We start from the raw sequence: 10,115 nt of genomic DNA on the forward strand, positions 1-10,115 counted from the left end.
AGTTCTGCAGATTAACCCTCTTGTGTCTGATGGAATGGGCTGCAATCTTCATAACCTTGTCATGATCCCTTGTTATGATTGCTACTTGATATGTTGTCAACTGATGTTATATTGGGTTTTTAACGATTGCTGATATTATGTTTAATCTTTGTACTGAATTATTTTGCTTTACTGTTATAACCCGACCTGAGCCTTCCTGAGCAGGGGAGGGTGGAATTAGAAATATAACTAAGTAAATAAATGTACATTCATGTGCAATGTTTAAGTACACTGATGTCACTATAGAAATTGATGGTGGTAAAACTGAAAAATGGTCTTCTGCAAAGTGCAGTAAATAGGCTCCAAGTTAGCCAACATTCTTCCTTTAGATTCCCGGGGGAGGAAGGTAGGATGAAAAGAGAGTCTCAAGTTCAGGAGGAGCTGTGGCTCAGTGGTAGAGCCTCTGCTTTGCGTGCAGAAGGTCCCAGGTTCAATCCCCGGCATCTCCAGTTAAAAGGACCAGACAGGAGATGGATCAGATAGGACCAGGCAGGAGTTGATGCGGAAGACCTCTACCTCAGCCTTTGGAGAGTGGCTGCTGGTCTGAGCAGACAACACTGACCTTGATGGGCCAACAATCTGATTCAGTATAAGGCAGCTTCATATGTTTATGATAAAAATAGGTCCATGAAGCAGAGCTGACACTTTGGATTCTCGAGGAACTGGGCCATTTATGCGCAAATATATCTGAAACTACCTTCTACAGAATCAAACAACTGGTCCATCTAGCTCAATATTGTCTACTCTCACTGGCAGTAGCTTGTCAGAACCTTAAGCAAAGAGAACTTTCCCCCAGAGCTGACTTCCAACCATCAGTTAACTGGCAATGCCAGGGATTGAACCTGGGACCTCCTGCATGCGAGGCACGTTTCCTGTCACTGAGCCATGATCTTTCCAGGGCAAGGCTGCGCTAGAGGCTAGAGGTTGATTAGTATGCTGCTTCTTGCCATAGTCTTTCAGTGGTGTTTTGTCCAGAGAACATTTCAGAATAGATTTGGTTGCACCAGTTCTTCCCATCTTGCCTGAGGACGTCATGTGACCTTTGTCAACTGCATCAAAAGAGCCTCTATGAAGAGGCAGAGGTGGAGAAGCGAGGGTAAAGCTGCCCAGGAAGGAAGCAGCAGCAGCAGCAGCCCTGGCTGTTAACAGGAAAAGCATCCTCATGTCATTCAAAGGGCTCACCCATCCATCATCCTGGCCCCGGCAGGATCTGGCTCCAGCGCAGACCTAAACAAACTCCTTTCTCTTTAGGGACATGCTGGTGAAGGCTGGAAGCTTTTTGGCTTGTTGTCTTTGGGGGGTTGGCAGGGGAATAAACAACTGGAGGGGACCCCCCAGGGCTGAGCCACAGCTGGGGTCTTCCCTCATTAGGGCATGGAAGGATTCAGTTTCCCAGTGAAACTGAGAAGGGTAGTTTCTTGACAGCTTGGGCTTGTCGTCTGTCGTGACAACCCATCTGCTAGAGTACCTGAAAGTTTGGAAAGAGGGAAGCTTGATTTCCTTCTAACCCCTCCCTCCCCTCCACTCCTGTCTTCACTGTCTGCAGGGCAAGAGTATTACTTGGGTATCCTAACAGAGATTTTAAAGCTATGGGATTTTCAGGGAGTTTGGAGCACCCTCGGATTACACATTTACAGGGCATTTTTTGTAGCAAGAACTCCTTTGCATATTAGGCCATGCCCCCCTGATGTAGCCAATCTTCCAAAAGCTTACAGGGCCTTTCTTACAGGGCCTACTGTAAACTCTTGGAGGATTGGCTACATCAGGGGTGTGTGACCTAATATGCAAAGGAGTCCCCGCTACAAAAAGAAGCCCTGCCCATTTATTTTCTCAGTCAAAATGAAGCGGACACTTTGAGACAATGAAACATTTCAGGTTCACCACCAACTTAAGCTGTACCCCTATGCCAGAATGAGGCCTGGGTTTTTTTGTTGTTCAGTCGCACAGTCGAGTCCAACTCTTTGCGACCCCATGGACAAAAGTCACGCCAGGCCCTCCCATCTTCCACCATCCTCTGAAGTCTGCTCAAATTCGTGTTTGTTACTAATTATCTCAAACTTTTTTTTAAAAAAAGCTATTCAGTTTATGCCATTTTCGTTGAATGAATGGGAACTTTTATTGAGAATCAGGGGGAAAAGTGTTAAAAGGGATCAGTGGTAATCGATGCTCCTTGAGAGCGGATGTGTTTCAGAGTCCATCATCCTTTATACTTCAAGCGATCCTGAAAAATTTCCACCTTGAACTATCAGGAACTGGAAATGTGGCAGCTTCCCTCCCTACAGTGCATTGCTATGGGCATATTAAGGTAAAGACAGTCCCCTATGCAAGCACCGAGTTGTTACTGACCCATGGGGTGACTGTCACATCACAATGTTTTCTTGGCATAACTTTTTGTTATGGGGTGGTTTGCCATTGCCTTCCTCAGTCACTTTACCCCCAGCAAGCTGGGTACTCTTTTTACCGACCTCAGAAGGATGGAAAGCTGAGTCAACCTTGAGCTGGCTACCTGAACCCAGCTTCTGCTGGGATTGAACTTGGACTGCAGTACTGCAGCTTTCCACTCTGCACCATGGGTCTCCTATGGATATATACAGGGGTGGAATTCTATCAGGAGCTCCTTTGCATATTAGGCCACACACCCCTGATGTAGTCAATCCTCCAAGAGCTTACAAGTTGCTAGAATTCCACCACTGGATATATTAAGACAGCATTATTGTTTGTTTACAAATGGTGTTCAAGGAAGGTTGAGTCTCCTTCCCTGGATGTCTTTAGGTAGAGACTGCACAACCATCTATTTGTGAGCTTTATCAACCTCCAGGAAGAGATTGGAGTTCTCCTGGAGCTAGAACTGATTTCTAGACTGAAGAGATCAATTTCTCTGGATGAAATGGAAGCTTCAAAGGGTAAATTAAAACAGCATCTCAACCCCACCGAGAAGTCTTCCCTTCTGAATTTGCTGAGAAGTTTATAGGAATTTCTCTGGTAATGACAAAGCCACTGATTCCATCCCCCCAAATTTCTTTCTTTGTGGAAATCCTTCCTGGAAGCCCAGCCATCTGACCTCATGAGGAAGGTTGGCTACCTACAGCCCTTCTCTTGTGGCCAAACTGATTTTGCCAGTTTGTATGATGCTTCAAGTGAGGTCTGGGGAAAAGCCAAAACTAACTGTTGGTGAACTAGAGGGCATGATGATGGATGGATGGGAACTAGCAGAATTATGTTGTAACCTGCCCTGGACCTGTTCATGGGAAGGGCAGGCTATAAATCCAATCCAATCCCAGTAGTAAGATAAGAAGACTGATTTATCCAAATACATATATACGTATATTTAAATGCAAAGAGAGGTTTGGAAACTGTGGAGGGAGCAGTCTTTTCATTCCAAGAGGTGAAAAGTAGCTTTTATTTCTTAAATTGTAAATTGAGGCTCTCCAATCCTGTTGAACCCACAGGCATGTTTGGAATCTTGAAAACAACAAAATGGCTGCCTTTGGAGAAACCAATCCCCAAATATTGAGAAGTTGCAAGCCATGCATCCTCCTATCATGGAGGCCATTGTTTCCAAGTGAGTGTAGTTTCCAGACACAGGCATCCTATGTTATTTTAAAGGATGTCCTTCTAAAATGGGGAAACAGAAGCAGACTCTGGGTGCATTCACACTACATTAACTAATGCGTTTTACATCCAGATTTCTGCTATTCTTACACAGTAAAAATCCAGGTATAAAATGCATTAGTTAGTGTAGTGTGAATGCACCCTCTGTTTTGAGGAAGAAGCAAGTGGGTGCCAAGGAAGTCACCGAGAAGCTCCAGGGCACCCATGGGCACTATGTCTTGGCACTGGCTCTCTCATATCCTTAAGTTTCCTCAAGCCAAGCATCCATGGTGAAGATTTTGCTTCATGACAATTTATCGGCTCAAAGAACATCCATAATCAATGGGCACATACCAATAGGAACTAACATGTGAGAATGAAAGATTGCATCTCATGTTAAGAGGGAGCCTGTTGGAAGGGACTTGCGAAGTCTCACTGCGATGTGAACGTCTCCAAGGCTTTCCAGAGGAGCGAGGGGAAGGGTGGGCAGGAGAAAGCAGCTGGAATGTATTCTGAGCTCTGACAAGTCTCTTGATGGCCTCCAGCCGATGTTCGGCAGCTACAGTTTCAGACTAACCCATGGGGAGCCTGTTGCTAATTAGACACTCAGCTAATTAAGGAGAAGTTAGGCCAAGGGAGGCAGCTTGTGTGTTCGGCTGGGTGATTTCAGGATGGCTCCTCCATCCTCCAAGCTCTTTTGAAAACAAAGACGGGTAGACACAGGGGAAGGCTGCATTTCAAAGTAATCTAAACAAGGATAAACCCCCAAGAGGTAGAGAAAACTGGGTAAGAGTTAGCTAGGGAAGGAAGACAGGATCTTCGTGCAATGCATTTTCCCACCTTTCTTCCTAACTCACTGTTAATCTTAAATATGTCTTTCATCTATCAATTTTTACTTTCTTTACCCTCAGATCAAGGCTGCGTACCAAACTTTTTATATCAGCGGTAGCAAGAGGGACAAAAATTTTCCCATGGGCTTGCCAGGGTAGTGAAACAAATATAGAAGAGGGGCTGTGGCTCTGCGGTTGAGCATCTGCTTCGCATGCAGAAGGTCCCAGGTTCAATCCCTGGCATCTGCAGCTAAAAAGATCAGGTAGTAGGTGATACAAAAGACCACTGCCTGAGAGGCTGGATAGTCACTGCCAATCTGAGTAGACAATCTGATTCAAAATAAGGCTGCTTTGCATGTGTTCATGTGTACCTGGAATGAATTCACATCCTTCCCTGCCTTCCTCTCCTTTTGTGTCAGTTTTCAGGTTGTAAATTCCTTGGGGCAGAGACTGGTTTTATGTACATATCGCCTCTGTTGCACACAGCAGTGCTCTTGCACAACTAATTTTGCATGTGCACCACCAATCATAGCGGGCTCCAGCCACCGCATCATTCGCCTTATTATTATTTTTGTTTTGCGGTTAAGTTTTCTCCAATCAAGCCAAGTACGTGTTACTCTATTATTTCAGTTTCTCATTTGCAAACGTAATCAAGCCTTTCCCTGAATCTGTTAACACGTGGATGTTAACATGTATAAGACAAAAGCAATGAAATATGGAAAGTTTCTCTTCCCGCTCCCCCACCCCAGCAATGGGGTATACTGGATAAAGTCACAGAACAGTGGCTTGGTTTGCACTGTGAGAATGACCATATGGCAGCCATGGCAATGGAGTTTAAACTGTGCATGCACATTCAGCAAAAGTAAAAATGGCCTTGGCCAAAAGCTGGGATAACGATTTTGGGGGAGATTTGTGAGTTTCCTGCATTGTGCAGGGGATTGGACTAGATGATCCTGGAGGTCCCTTCCAACTCTATGATTCTATGATTTAAAACGGAGTCCTCAACATCATGCTTGTGGGCACCAGGGTGCCCCGATACCTTCCCTGGCACCTGCCAAGAACTTTTAGAAAGTGAGTGGGCCTAGCTGGAGCTTTTGAACAGCAAGGCTTCTGATTGGCTGTGCAGATTTTTAAAAATATTACTGCAGCCACTGACGCCATCGTAGTACAAGGATCTTTACTGTATGCCTGCAGGTAAGCTATGTGTATTTAAAAAAGAAAAAAAAACCCACTTTGAAGCAATATGTAAATTTTAAATGGCATCCTGTTAAACAGAACTTCTGCCTGAAATGTTGAAGGGTAGAGTTATGCGTAACTTCCCCTCCTGACCTTTTGTAGCTCGACCTCTTGTGGCAACCATTTTGTGGCTAGGTCAACTTTTTGTGGCAGTCATGTTGAGATTGTGGCCACCACCCGGTGCCAAAATTCCACTTTGGGGCTCCCTGGTTTAAAGAACCATGCAAAAGAAACAGAATCCCTTGGTACTAGTAAACATAACTTATTTCTGTACCTGTAAAACTTCATGATCCATTCCTTGGGTCCCACTGGCATTTATTTTATCTATCTGGGTAACTCATCACACTGCTTTATTCCTGATAGGGACCCAAAGTAGCTTATAGAAATATCTGATTTATCTGCAAAACAGGAAAGAGATGAAAAACACAGCTGGGAGATTCCCACAACCATTTCCTTCCCTGAGTGCCCTGTCGACCACACCTCTCCAAATGATTTCAGGAAATACACATTTGTTCTCTGGTGTTGGGGAGTTTTATTGATTTGGCCAATTTGCCTGCCTTTGGCAGTGAGAGAAAAGTGAGAAAATGCAGCAAAAATAGGGGGGAAATCATAAGGAATCTATGGGATTGATGGGACCATGCAGTTCATATCAACTCTACAGAAATGCATGCAAAAACTAGAGTACAAGGAAAACCTGAACTCAATCCAACATTAATCTCAAGGCGTAGCTCCTCTTTCTTATGTAGTCAACAGATTCTGAAAACCAAGGCAACTAATTGAACATCCTTCTTGTAGCATCAAAGAGTGGCTGCCTCCATATCTGCTTCAGCAACTGCAAATTATCGGAAGAACAGTTTGTTAGCACTAAAAGCAAATTGCCTACAATGGAGTTCTTTACAGATGGACGTGTTCTTTCAACAGGGCTGGTGTGTCAATAACATCAGCTCACGCTGTGTTGATGGGACGACAATTGACAAGGCAATGAAACAGGAAGGAAGCGCTTGGGGTACTCCCGAAATGCAGTAGGATAGTTACATGAGCTCACTCGGCAATTCAGAAAAAGTTGTGGTTGGGTTTAAGCAACCTTTGGCTTTGTTTTTTATCCCGTTATTGTGATGCCTTGTTTTGTTTTCCTCCTAAATCATACAACAGAAATGAATTCTGCCTTTTTTGGATTCGGAGCATTTGAGCACATGGCAGCCGCTTAGGGTTCCACTGCTGCAAGAAGCTGGGAAAAGGAGCTCTGGCTACAGCAGTGGCAGCACACAGCTCAGGAACTGGCAGGAGGAGTACGGCTGCTGGCGAGATTAAAGTGAGGGAATAATTTGTCTTAAATGCTTTGAGTGCTTGAAAAAGCTATATGAGCATTAACTACATCTTCTGAATATAACCAAGAGCACAACCTCCCTCTTCTCCTGGATTATAAATGAATGGAGGTCAGGCTATGTCCGAGTAAATGAATACAGTAGATGCCTTCAGCAATGTCGAATGCATAAGCTCCTGTTTCAGAATAGGACTGCTACTACAACCATGTCTCCATTTTTTATCTGGGAAATGTGAGAAGGTATGCTCTTCTGCGTTCTGCCAGTGAGTTCAAGACTCAATGCATGCATTAGCAAGTCCTTGTGGCTGGCTCATGTCCTGCTGAAGAGGTGTGCACTGGGTGTCCCATTACTGGGCTTAATCCCCAGGTGTACAGTGGGCCCAGATCAAGGCCATGAGATGTAGCAAGAAGAGGCTTAAAATCTCTCCAGCCCCCCAATATAAGATTGCCAGCAGTGCCTTGGCAAATACTAGGAGATTGGGAGGGTGGAGTTTGGGGAGGATGTGATGTCACTTCCAGGTGATGTTTTAAGAATTTTCCTTAATCTCTATGGTAAAGATCATAGAGACATTAGGAAATTCATAGGGTGTTTTCGCACTCACGTTTTACTGGCGCCACGACCCTCCTCACGCCGGCGGATCTGCAGTGATTTCGCACTAGAAGCGCCGGCGCAGCCCATTGCGCCGGCTACTTCCGTCGCTAAGCCAGCGCAAACGGAAACCGCCAAGAAGCAGGAAAACGTTTGCGCTGGCTTAGCGACGGAAGTAGCCGGCGCAATGGGCTGCGCCGGCGCTTCTAGTGCGAAATCACTGCAGATCCGCCGGCGTGAGGAGGGTCGTGGCGCCAGTAAAACGTGAGTGCGAAAACACCCATAGAGTGTCACTAAGAAGGCAATTAAGAGGGCAATTGGCAAGCTTATCACACACCAGGAAGCCACTTGTTGACCCAGTGGAGACACTTTGCATGTACTGATGGTTACCTGTTAAGTTTTCCCAGCAGGCCAAATAACTGCTTCCTGGGGGTCTTTTAGATCAGGAAATGGCATGGGGAGAAGGCTTCAGCCTGCCCCATTTCCCCATATGCCATAGTCCTAATCCAAAAGAGGTCTCTGCAGATAGGGTTGCCAGGTCCCCCCTGGCCACTGGTAGGGAATAGGGCAAGGTAGGGTTGCCAGCTGCAGGCTGGGGAACTCCTAGGGATTTGGGGATGAAGCCTGAGGAGGATAGGGACAGAGAGTCCACTCTCCAAAGCAGCCATTTTCTCTAGGGGAGCTGATCTCTGTTGCCTGGAGATGAGCTGTAATTCCAGCGGATCCCCAGGTCCCACCCAGAGGCTGGCATTCCTACCTGCACACCTGGGAATTATGAATGCAGAACTCCCAGATCTCAGTTATCAGACAAATTCATAGGACACCTGAGGATTTGGTAATGTATGAATTGGCCCTGTCACATGCTGGTCAGATTTGAGTCTCCATGTCACCATCCTCACTTCTGCTCCCAAGAGGACATCTCGTCCTTGCTTTTTATCCAGATGAACACTGCTGTTAACGCATTTATCTTGTGAAAATGAGCTGCTGCCAGCTCGTACAGGTTTTAAATACTGCCGAATTCTCACAGCTGCACCGTCCTGCTAAGGGTGCGTTTTACTTAGCCGCTTCTCTTTGCAGATGAGACACCAGCTAAATATTCCCCATTCCCTTGGCCCAAGCATGCAGTGGAAACAAAAAAGCTTAGGAGCCTATCTTTGTTCCAAGAGGGTGATGACTGTTTTTTTATGAATAGCGGAAACAAATGGGGATGAACTGTATCTTCTCCACTATCAAATAACCTCCCTCTCTGCATTAAACATGACAAACTCCCCCAGTTGAAACTCATTTATTTTCTGTGCCAAGGTCATTTTGCCAAAGGCAGAAGCCCAAGGACTCAGTGGGGGAAAAGCAAGACTTAAAACATAGGAAGTGGTTGCTTTATACTGAACCAGGCCTGTCTAGCATAGTTAACAAGAGATGCTGAGGATGTTGGGTTGCCAACCTCCATCTGTGGCCTGGAGACTTCCTGGGGTTACAACTGGTCTCCAAACTCCAGTTTCCCTAGAGAAAATGGTTGACATGGAAGGTGGACTCCATGTCCTACCCAGGCTCCACCCCAAACCTCCATGAATTTCTCAATCCAGAGTTGGCAGCCCTAACCCTTATGTGTATCAAGCAAATGCTTGGCTCTGAGTCACAGTCCCTCCCAAAGCATCCAAATTAATGATAACCAATAAAGCTGCCTTATGCCAAGGCTACTGATCTCTGTTGGCCACCTGGACAGTAACCTAGCTGTAAAAGGTATGGAAGCAAAGAAGGGATGAATATCAAAACTGAGAAAATGGTATCATGGCTGTGGAGGGAAGGGGCTGTGGCTCAGTGGAAGGAGAGCCAGTTTGGTGTAGTGGTTAAGTGTGCAGACTCTTATCTGGGAGAACCGGGTTTGATTGCCCACTCCTCCACTTGCACCTGCTGGAATGGCCTTGGGTCAGCCATAGCTCTGGCAGAGGTTGTCCTTGAAAGGGCAGCTGCTGTGAGAGCCCTCTCCAGCCCCACCCACCTCACAGGGTGTCTGTTGTGGGGGAGGAAGGTAAAGGAGATTGTGAGCCGCTCTGAGACTCTTCGGAGTGGAGGGCGGGATATAAATCCAATATCATCATCATCATCATCATCATCATCATCATCATCTTCTTCTTCTTCTTCTTCTTCTTCTTCTTCTTCTTCTTCTTCTTCTTCTTCTTCTTCTTCTTCTTCTTCTTCTTCTTCTTCTTCTTCTTCTTCTTCTTCTTCTTCTTCTTCTTCTTCTTCTTCTTCTTCTTCTTCTTCTTCTTCTTCTTCTTCTTCTTCTTCTTCTTCTTCTTCTTCTTCTTCTTCTTCTTCTTCTTCTTCTTCTTCTTCTTCTTCTTCTGATGCAGAAGGTCCCAGGTTCAATCCTTACGATCTCCATTTTAGGACCAGGCAGTAGGTGATGTGAGAGCACTACACAGGCCTGATGCTGGAGTTTCCAGCGGCCTAGGCTAGATGTTGCTCCTCCGTCCCCATGACCCCGCCTAATTAAATTGCTCCT

The 10,115-nt window shown here is 45.7% G+C and overlaps 2 non-coding genes across 2 annotated transcripts; both read left to right on the forward strand.

The window, feature by feature from the left end:
• Positions 1 to 416: 416 nt before the first annotated feature.
• TRNAA-UGC (transfer RNA alanine (anticodon UGC)) lies at positions 417 to 488 on the forward strand. Its single transcript has one exon. It is a non-coding gene; the product is annotated as a tRNA-Ala (tRNA).
• Positions 489 to 4,640: 4,152 nt separating this feature from the next.
• On the forward strand, positions 4,641 to 4,709 carry TRNAA-CGC (transfer RNA alanine (anticodon CGC)). The gene has a single exon. It is a non-coding gene; the product is annotated as a tRNA-Ala (tRNA).
• Positions 4,710 to 10,115: the final 5,406 nt, after the last annotated feature.

Source organism: Heteronotia binoei, chromosome 11 (assembly GCF_032191835.1).
Source record: "Heteronotia binoei isolate CCM8104 ecotype False Entrance Well chromosome 11, APGP_CSIRO_Hbin_v1, whole genome shotgun sequence".
NCBI lineage: Eukaryota > Metazoa > Chordata > Lepidosauria > Squamata > Gekkonidae > Heteronotia > Heteronotia binoei.